This window comes from Molothrus aeneus, chromosome 4, assembly GCF_037042795.1.
Source record: "Molothrus aeneus isolate 106 chromosome 4, BPBGC_Maene_1.0, whole genome shotgun sequence".
NCBI lineage: Eukaryota > Metazoa > Chordata > Aves > Passeriformes > Icteridae > Molothrus > Molothrus aeneus.
In genome coordinates, this window is record NC_089649.1 from 56,577,298 (window position 1) to 56,591,676 (window position 14,379).

The following is a 14,379-nucleotide window of genomic DNA, read 5'->3' on the forward strand; positions in this document are numbered from 1 at the left end:
AGTTGTTGAAGGTTTCCAAGTGCAATGGGCTCCTCTTTCTGTTCTTTGGTACAATTTGTGCATTTAATGTAACTTTCCTGCATACACTGCCAGCATACTTGCACATGTTTAGCTTCAATCATCTTTCTAAATGACCTTTAGCCACTCTCCAGAGTTTGCTGAAATCTGTTGAGTTTGATGTTGATGGTGTGATTGGAGGATGTTTCTGTTTTATTTCTGTAGCTGTTGCATATAGTTTGATTGCATACCCCAGAAGACATTTTAATCCATTATTTCCTTTTAGATAACACCAAAACTAAAATAACCTCTCCACAGTAACTTAATCACTCTGAAATTACAATTTGCTTCCAGTGTGATAGTCAGACAAGTCTTAGCTTTTACATGTGGTATCCAAGTATTTAAAGTCCCATCATATCTCCTTCATAAGATTTTCAGGTTTCACATTCACAAAAACAACATTTTTTGCCAAGAGAAAGAGATGTAATCCTCACTTTCTGGCTCAGTTTAGCCCATTTGCTCTTTTCCTTTTTTTGGTTGGTATCCACTCCCCAAGTGTTTCAACAAACTCATTTTTTAATTTTTTCTATTTTATAGCATTTATATGTGTTCTTGAAACTAAGGACATTTGTCTTTTTTTTCCACTGAAAGAGCTTGCTGAACAAGGGAGTGTTCCATACCAATAATCCAGTCCTGTGATTTGCCTCATAAAGCTCTGCCATACCAGTTATGTCTTCACTTGTGAAATAATGTCTCGTTCTTTTTGCTTTCTTCCAGCTCATGTTCACCAGGCTGTCATGCCATTCTTTCTGCATGCCTGAAGAAGCATTGTCACTGTGACATTTGACCAATAAGTTGCATTCTTGCAGAATCTTAAGTAACTTTTGCAGCCATTAGGACCTCCCTGCAATACCATCAGGTAACAGATGTCAGGCATCTGACTTGGCTACATTGGATCTTTGTTCTGCCATTCCTGTTGCTTACAATGTCAGCCTAGCTGTTACTTGGCCATGCCATGCACAGTGAGCTTTTTGCAAAGTACCTTTTACTTCTGGACATAATATAATATTGGTGTGCATTCAGCTGTAGCTCAAGAGCTCTGGTCTTCCAATCACAGCCTCTACTTGTGCCTTTCAACTTTCCTGATAAAAAAGTAATTTTTGTAGGTCTTTGTACCCTTTCATCCATCTAAAACTTAGTTTCCTGCAAATTTTCAGTCTGAAAACTGTGTAGAACACTCTCATAAAGAGAATTCCAAGTTTTTTTGTCTGAAGAAAGCTTTCAGAACTCAATGCATCAGGCACAGTCTTCAGCTGTCCTTCCAGCCAGATTTCACCTTGTGGGCTAAGAAATTTCTCAGTTTTTACATGCTTCTTTAAAACTTTTGGGTCTCTACAAGGCCAAATAGTTGGTTCACTGGTTTATTTGCTCTTCCCTTCTTTTCTTCTGTGTCTGTAACATGTAGACACTTGACCTTCCCAGAGTTATTTCAATGTTCTGTTAAGGTGGCAGCAATGTTTCTAGGTTGTAAAATGGTTGGATGCTTCCATTCAGCTCTCTGTGGTATTTATAGACTCCTTCCAAAGATATAAGGAATCTACAAATGTTTTCTCAGCTGTTTTGTTCTTTCCTAGTGAGTACATGGAATTCTATGAAGTTAAAACCATGAACTTCTATCCCTTACTGATAAATATATGTCTAATATTTAACAAAAAAACAGCCTGGAAAGTAAGTTCCACATTTCAAACACTTAGCTTTCTTGATTTCATTTTCCCTCTGTTTAATTTTTTTCTCTAATTTTTTGCTCTCTTTTTTCTTTTTCCACTGGGACTGTAATTTACTCTCACATTACCCCCACTTGTGTTCTCACAGCCAATTAAAAATTGGCAAGCTCCCATATATTTCTGGGCTGCTGATCCATTTATTTTCCACTATGACATTGTCTTTTCCCCTTGAAGCACACCTGATTCTGATACATAAGACTTTTTTACTCATGAACAAAGTAAGAACACTCAGTGTAAATAAAAGACTCTACCTGGCAAGTGAAAAACAGAGTGAAAAGAAGTAGCTGCAATTCTACATGAAAGGACAGATCAATTGGAAGCCCTTTTCCATCTCCTAGCAGAATAAAACCCTGAATAAACTGGAGAAGTGAGGCCAGAGGCCTCTGCCAGAGAAGCTCTTCTGCCATAGATGGTAAGATTAAATAGTGAGTGGGGCTTGGATATTGCTACAAAATCACAGAAAGGTCTACATGTGGTGTCAGTCACAAAACCAGAAGTTTGTTAAGTTCAATAAACAGAATTTTATTTCAAAACAATGAAAGTACACATATAAAAACAGTTCCTAATCAGAATATTTTGAGCAGTATGTGGCCATACTGGCAAGTTTATCTGCAGTGTAAGAACTACATGTACAACATTAACACTAAAATTATTTTCATTGTGGAAAGAACAGCAGTTCTCTCAGTAAAAATTGTCAGAAAATTACTGCCTGGAATTAACTGTAAAATATTTTTTTAGTCGTTGAAATGATGAAATTAGGGGCCTTTCTCATATGTCTTTCTGTTATATGAGTTAATTTACACTCATTAATGTAGATTAGTTTTTGAATTCAAAATCCACAGATAATGCTGGTTTGTACCTTAGGTATTAGAGAGAGTGCTAATTGCTGCAGAATAAAAATCCACATGAAAAAATGGAAACATTAACAATTACTCATTTATCTAATTTTTTTTTGTCCTTCTGCTTGGTAGAAAAAGCAATTCATTTTTTATCAAGCAGCCAAGGATCTTTAGTCATGTGGTAATGCAACATAGTCACAAGATTCATCAGACTGTCAGGCTTGTGAATCTTGGCTGCATTCAAAGAGCATTTAATAATTCAAAAAGGAAGTTTCCTGTATCTTTGCAGGAAAAGATGAGGTCCCTACTATTGAGGCCCCTACTATTAAAGAAGTATTCAGTGTGTGAAAGACTGAGTTTGAAATATCCCTATTTAAACATTCATTGAATCAAAGCTACAAATAATTCTCATTTCTTCTACCAGTTAAAATATGGAATCATATTTTTAAATATATCCTTTATTTGATACATGTTAGGATTTTAGAAAATTTTTTGTATGTATCAGATAATCTTGCCAGTACATTAAGCAGCATGTTTCAGCCTCAGCTTCTTTTTGACACCAGAAATTGATAGTTTTTAGCACCTTCCTGAATTCCACTATCAATTATGCAGACGTGTTTTCCCAAAACAAAGCCAGTCACAGAGCATAATTTGTGAGATAGGAATAATTTCAGACAGAATCAGCAGCCTGCTATAAATAAAGCACTTTTTTGACAGCACTGTGATCAGCTCTAGACTAAAAATGGTTTAAAGCAATGGAGTACCCTGCACTCATTGCCTCAAATGAAGGTGATGTGACTGGGTCTGTGCTGTCATGAGCCTGTGGCAAATGGTCTGCTCTGAGTGTCAGAAGCTGAGGAGGATAAAATAAATATGGATTAACTATGAATTTCTGCAGAAGAAATCATGGTTTTCTGAGAAGGACGTTTTAGCTATTTTCACTAATATGCATGAGTATTCATAAGGTAATACAGGTATTTGGGAGTTGAACTCTCTTGAACTAGAATAAATTTGGAATAAATGAATATTCCACTTTTGATGACATACTTGTGTTATTGGAGCTGCAAATACTTTATCAATATATGTCCCCTCTGGTATTCTTTCCTAACACAGCATGGAAATAGCTTGGCTGTTCCACTTAGAGGAGACAGATGGGTTGTCCATGTCAGGTTTGCTCAGTGCTGGAGAAGGGAGAGGGGGCAAAGCTGGATGAGTCACTCCAGTGACCTGCAGGTCCTTCCCAGCTTCCCTTTTTTCCTGTGGGAGTGGTTTGGAAGCACATCTGCCATGGGATCAAAACAGACACTTTAATCATGAGGCAGGGGGGCTGCAGGGGAGCTGGTCATGAGCCAGTGGGTATTGGTGTGTCACAGTTAAGATGAATACCTGCTTTATAATAAACCCCTGGAAATCTGTAATGTGACATGGAGAAATTGAAGTGTCTGCCCTGCATTGTTGATCCAGGTCACGTGGAGCTTGCTTTCCAAGGGATAAGCATCCTTAACCTCAGCTGGAGGCCCCATTGCAACCCCAAGTAATCTTCTGCCAAAACTGGATGTGTTTTTCAAATATCATAGGTACTGTGAATTCTTCAAAAGCCTTGGCACAGATGTAGCAAACTACTTAATTTATTTTATGGCTTATTTCCTCTTTGAACATGAAGGTACTAATTAATGTTTGGCACGCTCATTCTTTTGCTTTCCAGTGCACTAGCAGTACCTTTTCCCTCTCCAAATTCACAAAATCCATGCATATTCCTGGCTTTCATGAACTTCACTGTTCTATTAATTGAGGATGAACACAGACCTTTATTTTTTGAAGTATTTACTGTTCATTTCTTCTTACAAAAACAAACAAATAAATAAATAAATACCTCATTAGATTGTTCTAAAGAGATAAAATACCATAAATCAGTAAACATAGATATATCCCATTTGTGTGCTCTTATCTCCTCAATAATTGTGAAGTAATTTAAATATCTGTAAGAAACTGGAGTTTTTAACCGTGTAGGATAAGATGCTGCCATGAAAGAAATGAATGTTTGAAGGTTATGTTCTAGTTTTCTACAAAGTAGCATCTCTGTAACAACAGATGTATACAAATTTTGGGAGTTTTTTCAGGAGTAAAGGCATTAATTTTGCTGGGTATGTCTTAAATACATTTTTTTTTACTCCTGCACATTTGTTCTTCTTATAACTAATCTGATTTTCAACCTCCAAACACTGTATTGACAGGCCAAGTCATCATTTAGTCCATGAGATTAATATATAAAGGTGTGTTCAACTGTGTCTGGGAAACACTTGACCATCAGAGTTATGAGAGCCATCAGGAAAGGCCCCATGGGATGGTGGGTTTGTATCCATCATATCCCTCAAGGGTATATAGAAAACAAGGCAGGGACAACTAACTAAATAAGGTTAAAATAACATGTCCTCATTTCTTCTGTCACGATGGTCCAACTGTGCAGTTAGGAACAAACTAGTAGTGACATTACATATGAGACCAAAATTATGGTTTCACAGTATCCCCTAAACCCATATAACAGAAAGATATTATTGCAAATACAGTACATTCTTATAGAGGGTGCATATATGGAGAGTGCATATATATTGCATATATAGAGCGTGCACATATGTATATCTCGTAAGTTCCTAGATTAACAGGTCAGTAATAGCTCATGAACTATAGCTTAGTGTTTAAAATTGTCTGTAATACTCTCTCACAAAATATTTTACTTACTTTTAAACTTTGTGCAATTCCATAATTTATTTTGCATGTTGTGAAACTCTGGTTAGAAAATTATAATAGATCTATAAATCACAGCTGGGTAGTTTTTTAAAATACTTGTTTGTGCTGCAGCATCAGATGATAAAATAAAATTATATTCTGTGTTTGTGTGCAAACAGATGAATTATATATATATATATATATATACATATATATATGCAACTCATACATATATGTGTATGAGTTATATATATATTTAGATAATTTGAACTTCATTGAGACATCACATCTGCTTTCTGGAAATTTTTTTTGCCTTTCTAGAAATTTTATAATTTTTTTCAAGATCCTAAAATTCTGTTAATTTCTTTCTCTCTAGGTAGACTTTAATTCTTTTTTATGCAAGCTAAACCAATTTTTCATTAAGTAAATTTAATCTATAAATTTTAAACAGAAGTATTTTTTTTTTCATTGAACTTCCCTACCCTGAACCTAAGTAATCACAAAACTTTTAGTGGATGGGAAGGAAAGCAAAAATTTAACCAAAACACCAAAACACCTAAACACCAAAATCTGATTCTTATATTTGTGTGTATTTCTAAATTGATTGTTGAGAATATTGAAGATGGTCTGTTAAGGGAACACGGTGGTGATGTTTCCCTGTGTGACAAGGAAGGGGTCCCCAGAGCCTGTGGTTGGTAATGATGGATGGGTTCACTGATACTCATTGGAAGCAAAAAGGGACAACGTGGTTAAAGACAATTCAGGGATATGAATGTTTATCCTGGTAGCTCTGTTACAGTGTAAAAATAGCTGGCTACACTTACACCAGTTGCAGGAGCATGGAGCTCTGTGACATCAATTAGTTCAGTTTCATAATGAGCTTGCATTGCTGTCGTACCTGCCTCACTTTATTTCAAGGCCAGCTTCAGTTTGCCTTTCTGGAGAGTGGAAACTAAAAGCAGTAGCAAGAAAAGATGCTGCTACCTGATTCTAAGCCAAACAGAAATCCAATTTTGACTCTGGCCTATTCTACCTGCTCATTAAGTTCAAGCAGTTTCCACTTCAGTGGCCCATACATGTTGAGTACTCGATAATCAGCTCTGTGACCAAGCTGGGTAACTACTGGCAGTGATTTTATGGTTGGTTGTTTTTTTTTTTTTTTAATTTTTGCAAATTATTTTTGCAGTGAAATAGTCTACTGCATGTAGAATTTTGGCATGGCCATATTACATTTTCTCTCATAAATTTCCTTTGATATATTTTTAGGATCACTCCTAGTACTTTCAGGAATTAATGAAAAATTACAGTCTCCTTTATTTCAGCAAAATGATTTAGTGGACTCAGGAAATAATCAATCTATCAATCAATCAATCAATTAATCAGTCCAGCTTCTGTTTGTGAAATATAGGTACCTATGTAGCAGATTTATCTATGTGTTTGTCTGTGTTGTTGACACTCTCTTCTGTAAGCAGTAGGAACTACCAGTGGTATCCTTGTATGACACTGGCCATATGTTCTTCATCATTCCTCTTTAATTCAGAGTTTTAACAGAGTACAGCATTTAACTTACAATAAACCTAAAAGAATGTTAGCTAAAATTATCCTAAATGATCATGAATTTCTGACATTAATAATGGACTTTTGAATATAGGTAGTACCTTGCTTTAAAATCCATATGTCATGTCATAGCTGCAGGCAGCACATGGGCAGCTTTGTTCCTTTAATTGCTTTCATTAAGCATTTCTGAAATTAATTTGAAATATTTTACAATATTTTGAAGTTTAGAGGTGATTATGAGTTACCTTGTACTAGTAGTTTTTTAGTAATAGAACTTAAAGTCATCCATAGCAAAGCATTGATAAATTTGATTATACTGATAAAATAACTCTTCAGTTATCAAAGATAAAGCAGGATGACAAGCCAGGAAGTCAATACTGGAATACCAGTATATGATGATAATACTAAAATAATTTTTAAAAGATTGATATTATGAGTCATTCTCTGTGTACAGACAATGCTGATAATAAAAAGATAAATTGCGATTTTTTAATTAGAGAAAAAACTCTTCACATTTTCTCAAGACTGTTTTGATGTAGCCAAATATTTATTTCCTCCCATAGATTTAAATATTAGAATTTAATAACTTCTTCTTTTTGATACACACCATTAGACTCTTTCACAGAAGTAATTTATCACTGTATATTTAAATAATGAGTCAGCAAGTCCCATAGGAGAAATGAACCTCTCTAATGGGATACTTCTTTTCCATTTCTGGCTTGTCTGATATTCTATATATCCAAATTTAGCATAATAAGATTTAGATTCTCACAATAGATGCAGGATAAAAGTACATAAATGTGTGTTTATATTGGTACACAAGTGTTTTAAGAGATCCTCCAGTAATTTCATTATTGAGTTTCACTATAGACATAGGTTTAGCCAGATGTCTCAATGATCCAGATCCTGTCACACAGGATAATCTACATGAGTAGTTGTAATTAAATGATTATAATGCAAACACTACTATGTTTTCAGACATCTTCACATTAGACATAATTTCCTAAAATGTAATTATTTTTCCATTGTCTACTGCAGAAAATAAATTAACCAAAAATGAACTGCTTAGCTTTGCTTAGTTGGTACAGCCCAAATTAAATCTTTGATTATTTTCATGACTAGAAAAAGTCTTTTTCTTGATTAATCCTTGGAGACATATTTAAATGAATAATTTCCCTAGAAAAAGTAGGTCTTGCCTTTTCCAAAATAGCAACAATTTTCTCTTAAGCCTTTAAGAAACTATAAGAAAGAATTTCAGATTTGACTTCAAGCATAAAAGAATAAGTAGTGTTATGAGAAAGTACAGAGTCAAATGATGAGGAAAATAGACCTGCTCTGTTCAAAACTGGACAACCTGAACGTGGTTAGAAGGAAAGCAGTACCCAGTAAGAAGGGGTAGAGAATGGAAGGGATGAAAAATGCTCAGTTCCTTAATTTATTTGAAATGGGAGGCAAAGTGGGAGTGGAACATTGCTGCAGTCAGGAGGGTTTAGCCATAGATAACAGAAATGTGGTCATGATTTTCCTTATTTAAGGGGTGATTCTGAATGTGGAGGATTGCAGAGTGGGCTATGAATGTTTTTGTCACATATAATTCTTCAGGAATTAGATTTCATTGTATTTGCTTTCCCTCTTGATCATTTGCTCACACACAGACACAGATGCAAGGCACTGGGAAGTAAAAAATCAACATAATTTGCCTTTGAGTGTTCTGTTCCATTTCTATATCTGATTCATTTGCTGAACTGCAGAACACTTAATGCCTGCTTGCATATTCCTAAGTTCTTCCTACCAGGCATAACAGCAGAAAATTTCTTTCACATCTTTGCCTGTGGGTCTGCAGAATGGTTTTATAACAGAGCAAAGCATCATTCAACATTTTGGTGAACTATTTTGTACTTCAGGACTTTTGTTATGGAAAAAAGGAATTTTAAAAAGAAGTAACTGTGGTAAAGTGAAAAAAAAGTCCAAAAAACCCCAGGCTCTGCTGTGATTTGGAATTCTAGAGCAGAGAATTAGTCTTCCAAACAGAATCCAATTCACTGGGGACAAGGAATCTGTGAACTCTGATTTCAGCTGTTCAGAATTTTCAACTGACTTAGCAAGATCTTCTTGAGACAAGTCATTTCTTCCTCTTAAAAGGCTTTGCTGCCACACTGTGGAAAAAAAATATTTATTCTGTTTTAACTATGGTTACAAATAACACATCAGCTGAATTCCTATCTCTCCTAGCATAGAGCCCACCTCTAAAAAAAGATGACAGCCAAAGAATTGTAAAATAAAAACACCATGGTGGGATAGTTAATGGAGTTTCAGTTGCAGCTTTAACCTTAGTTGCATATTCTAAGGCAGGAAAACAATGGTAATAACATGAAGAATATTATTTTAATAAAGGACTGATAGAAATCAGCAAGAGGATTCCTCCTATTTAAAACTGATGGGTCCAAAACAAACAATTTTACAAAAGAAGCTATATCCAAACCCACTGTCATTGCAGATATTAACAAGCTAAAAATAAGTTTAAAAAAAGAAATAGAATCAAAAGAAATTTTCCAATATAATTCTTGAATTCATATTTCTATTTATTTTTTTTCCAGTCTGGATTGATTTCTGCTTTCAATGAGCTAAGATACTTCTCTACGAGCAATGTAAAGCGTGTCTGAAAGGCATGAATTCACTACGGGTTGAGTTGGGGTTTTTTGGTTGTTTTTGTTTGGTTGGGGTTTTTTTTTTTGGTTGTTTTTTGGGTTTTTTTTGTTGTTTTTGTAATTTGTTTTGTTTCTTGTTATATTTTCTAGACCGCCATTTCATTTTCAAAACTTTAATTCAATACCCAGAACACTGGCCTGGTGTAATGCACCAGGCTAGTGCTTGAAACTAGATTTCATTACAAAAGGCACTCAAGACTCATAAAGTATTGAATGAAAATGCCATTTATTAGTGCTAACACTAGAAGGGAAAAGAGCATAGTGTAGATACTCCTGCAGCCCTTTCAGATGGACTGATGGGCAAAATTCAGCACATCATTTGTGCCTTAAGCTGTTGGATGGAATTTTTCTAGCAGGGAGCAATTCCATGCACCATTTCTACTGGCAGGAGATGTTCCCATGAAAACATGCTGCTTCACACCAAGGTAAGCACAGGCACAGGCAGCTGGTGTAATTCCTGGTGCCACGTGGGAGCTGCCCGCAGGCTCCTGGATGTGCTCGGCTGGAGGAGTGTGTGGGGTGGAACAGCCCTGCACCCTGCTCAGGTCACCCACTGTCATCACCTTCTCCATGGCAGGGTTCTCCCACTAGCACACCTGTGCTTGGAAGCTGGGATGTAAGCACTAAATCATCTTACCAGTCGAGCTTAGTATGTTCTCTATTTCCTTAATTTAAAAATACTGTCTTCATTTTACATGGGAAGTTGATGGAGCAAAGTTATGTGAGAGGGCCAGAGAGAGTGCAGCAACTCCTGGCATAAATAACTATTAGACTTTAAACTTATGAAAAAAAGATTTTTCTTAATACATTTTTCTTGTTGCCCTTATCACATCTTTCATTTTACTTGTTGTTATTTCTTACTTTCTACAGATACTATTTTCTGCCTTCTAGTTACTTTTAGAGTCATTTTTTAAATTGAACTTCCTGGCGTAGCAAAAGAGGAGAGGGGGAGTGCACTTCAGGCAATATGATGTTTCTCAGTGCATGACATGAAAGTGGAAATTAATAAAAAATAGCTTCCAGGCTTCCAGCAAGGATTGGCTCCATTAATCATAGGCTGAGACACAGTAAACAGGTGAAGCTGAAGATGACACAGTTGAGTTGTATTAATTCATAACATTTTCAAGACATTGGTATCTACACTGTCCGAGAAGTTCTAAATAGAGGCATTAAATACATGAAAACAGGGAAAAAATAATACAAAACCATGGTATGGTTTTGGATTATAAATGATGAGATAAATGTCTGCATTCTCAAACCTGGTAAATCTAGGCACATTGTAAACACCTTGGTTTAGAAAGAGATAAACATACAATTAAATAACTGGGGTTTTATACACTTAAATAATAATGTATTTTATTTCTGAGATTGGAAATGTTGGAACCAGATTTGGCCACTTAGATTAAAAAAATCTCATACCTAATGAAAACAATATTTGTAAAAATACCCATCTTACCTAATTTTCTTCTCTTTCCTTTTTTTTTTTTAACTAGAACTTTCACAAAGCTCCTTGGTGTCCATGTTTAAAAGTAGAATAAGTTTAACTATCTCCTTAAGGAAATAAACTTAAGAAAACTGTTTTATACAGAAAAAATGTCCACTATATTACTAAACATAAAACTTATTTGATACCTAGTGTAGTATTAAGTGATAACATTAACAGAAAGAGTTCATGAGAAGTTTTTTAAAATGCGGATTTTTGAAGGCAAAAGCTAAGGGAAACTTTTGGAATAGTAATTTGTGTATCTCAGTATGCATGCTCATTAAAAAGAAAAAAGCAAAAAAATTGAAGTGGTGTTAATTTAGCTACTAAAGGGATTCAACTCACTTCTCTGTAGTTAGAAAAGTAAAAATAACATTAATCTTTGTTTACTGTGAGCATGTGAGAGACACTAGGGTGTAATAAGTGCACTTTTCACTTGCATGCTTCCCTTAAGGTTAGATTTTTTATGCAAAGAGGTTTGCAATAGAAAGTATTTGTCAGTTAATCAGCTGCTGTTTGGATTCATTTTTCTGGTTCTGTGTCTTGTGACTAGTTCATACTTGTAAGGTAGGGGGATAGAATATAAGAAAATAAAGATAGTGTAGAAAGTAATCTTACCCCTAAGGAGTTGCAGCTGAGCCAATTATCAAAGATTAGGAACTGGCCTGACTTTAACAGGCCACAGCTGTAACCAATGAGAAGAAGATGCTATAAAAGAGTGGGGCGGCTGGTTGGGAAGGGAACTGGAGTCAGTTGGCTGCTTTGTGAAGAAGAAAGAGGCAGTGCTCTGAGGAGCTGCCCATGAGAAAACACTGAAAAAGGTATGGAACTTATGTGATAAAGAGACAACAGTATGGAACCCCTGCAATAGGATGACAGCAGTGAGGTGGATAGAAACACATTGTCTTGCCTGCAAAGACAGGGGTAATGTTAGTCTTGGAAATAAGATGGATTTCACATGGGAAATAGCCCCTAGAAATCTGATGGGATTTGCTGGGACAAAAGAATCTTCTGCATCTTTCTGGGACAAAGGAATCTTTCTTCCAGGTGAAGAAAGGTGAATTGCTCAATTATTAGATGGTATTACTGAAGTAAATCATAAATTAAAATGCTATAGTTGGATAAATTATAACCTTGTCATTAGAGCTTGTCATATTTAATCATTGTTTTAATTGTCTTAGTTAATAATTCCAGCAGTCTCTGTAATGGGAAAATACAAGGTAATTTCTAAAGCCTTATAAAGCATTTTTGTCAGTCAGTCTGGGATTAATCTCCAGTACTAAAACAATGACAGTGTTCTGCTTCACTGTTCTTCCACCTGGTGGTAGAAATGGAGAGAAAAACTCAGGTCTTATAAGTAATTTCACTCTAAGGCCTCATTAGCAGTTTATGGATATGTAGTTATAGAGCATCCCTGCGACCCTTTAATTAACATTGGACAAATAAGAAATAAAAGAAACATGGCAGAAGTATTGTCCTTTAATCCACACACATTGATGAAGTTCACTTGAAAACTATTTTGAAAACGGATGTAGTTTGCATATCCTAAAGTTCTTGGTGTTTAGGGTAGCCTGTGTAATTAGAGTATTCATTGCAGGTTACCTGTGTTTATATGGCTGAATATTCCAGCTCTATGTTTGGCTTGGTTCAGCTTTTTTTTTTTTTTTTTTTTAATTTTCTTTGAGTTATCCCACTCCCTCACCAAGTGAATTGCCAAAGATGTCAATTGTGTTTTACTCAGATTTTGCTTGAATAATTGGAAGATCACTTGCCTGATATATAGCAGCATGAGGAGAATATTGCAGGAATTTTGTGCTTGTCTTTCCTGGAGAAGGTTCCATTTACCTCTAATATGGAGAAATCATATTGGCACATTCATTGCTGTCTGCCACTGCTGCATTCCTTTTTTTTGGCCTGAAGACTGCCATTACCTAGTGTTTTTTGGAAGCACAGGAGGTGATGACTAGAGAGAAATTACCAAATTAACAAGGTGCATGGAGAGAGCCTGACTGAGAATATTTGCATCTGTAGTATATCTAAACTGACTTTGAAGTGGCAGGAAGGGAATTCATCATCTCCTGTATTAATCAACGTGATCAATGCTGTGCTTCATTTCTCATTCCACTTTCTTGAAATTAAGGTGTGCTGAGTACATAAAGAGAATGTGATTAAAGAACCAATTCAAATGACATTTAACACAAGTGATTAAATTCATGCTGTACCTAAAATGCACACTTTAATGCTCTTTAAAATCTCAGTGTTGGTGCAGTTTTGGGACAGTAGTACAGGGCTGTGGAAAGGATGTGAGAGTGCACGAAAGTTCAACAGTAGATAATTTTTTTCTGAGGGATTTAACATAAGTAGAACTTCATCTTAAAGTTGCATTGGGGACTTATGCAAATTTGTGACAAACTTCTTAACATGGATTTGAGTGTTTTATAAAGCATGTGCATTCCTTCCTGCTGCATTCCCCACCAATATAACAGCCTCATCATTCCTTGATTTCACATCAGAGAGCCTGTGGGTCCTGAGGTGAAGATCAGCATAATCCCCAGGTATGCACTCAGTGAACTCAGTATATAGCTGAGCTGTTACAGCTTAAAAGAATCTAGTTGATGTTTGCGAGAGTGCTAATCATACTTCTTACAGCAGTGCCTGGCAGCTAAGACCAGGATTCAGTCTTTGGAACTATTGAGGAACCAGGGAAAGAACTACCATAATAACCAGGCAAAGCGACAAGAAAAGTAGTCAGCTGGCATGCAGAAAAATCTCATTTTTTTTCCCTTGATTTTCAGGGCTCTGGAGGTGATATCTTTATCCTATCTCTGGCTCATGGAAATTAAAATTCCAGACTGACAGCATTGTCTGTGTAAAAGAGATACAAATTATCTGAAAAATGTAGACTTCCAAGGGCAATCTAAAATGAAAATTATGCTTAATCCTTTTCCTCATGGAAAGAAAAATACCCATTGATTAAAGAAAAACCCTTTATAAGGTATTAGCATTTCATTCATTGGTTAAATTGATACAATCATCACCACTTACTCTGAACCATATTTTCAGAACATAGACTTTGTTATAGCTATGAACATGACGGTTTCTTCTTTTTCTGTTCTTTTTGTAGGACTTATTTCTGCTCTTCAGAAATTCCTATTAGTAGTGTTTAAATTTCTCTGGATCATAAACACTACCTATACCTCCAGTATAAGTCTTAGATTTTATAACTGTTTTAAAAGTGGAAAAAAAACCTTATGCAGAGAATAAAATCCTAAGAAGCCCAAAGT

General features: G+C 35.5%; 1 protein-coding gene across 5 annotated transcripts in view; it reads left to right on the plus strand.

The window, feature by feature from the left end:
* Nucleotides 1–14,379, plus strand: part of KCNIP4 (potassium voltage-gated channel interacting protein 4) — a 387,819-nt gene that overhangs the window by 148,446 nt on the left and 224,994 nt on the right. The window contains exon 1 of one of the 5 annotated variants that reach the window (XM_066548555.1): nt 775–916. The exons of the other annotated variants lie outside the window; for them this stretch is intronic. The gene's annotated coding sequence lies outside the window, so the exon portion shown is untranslated. Of the gene's footprint in view, nt 1–774; nt 917–14,379 lie in introns of those variants that run through there. 5 annotated transcript variants of the gene reach the window in all.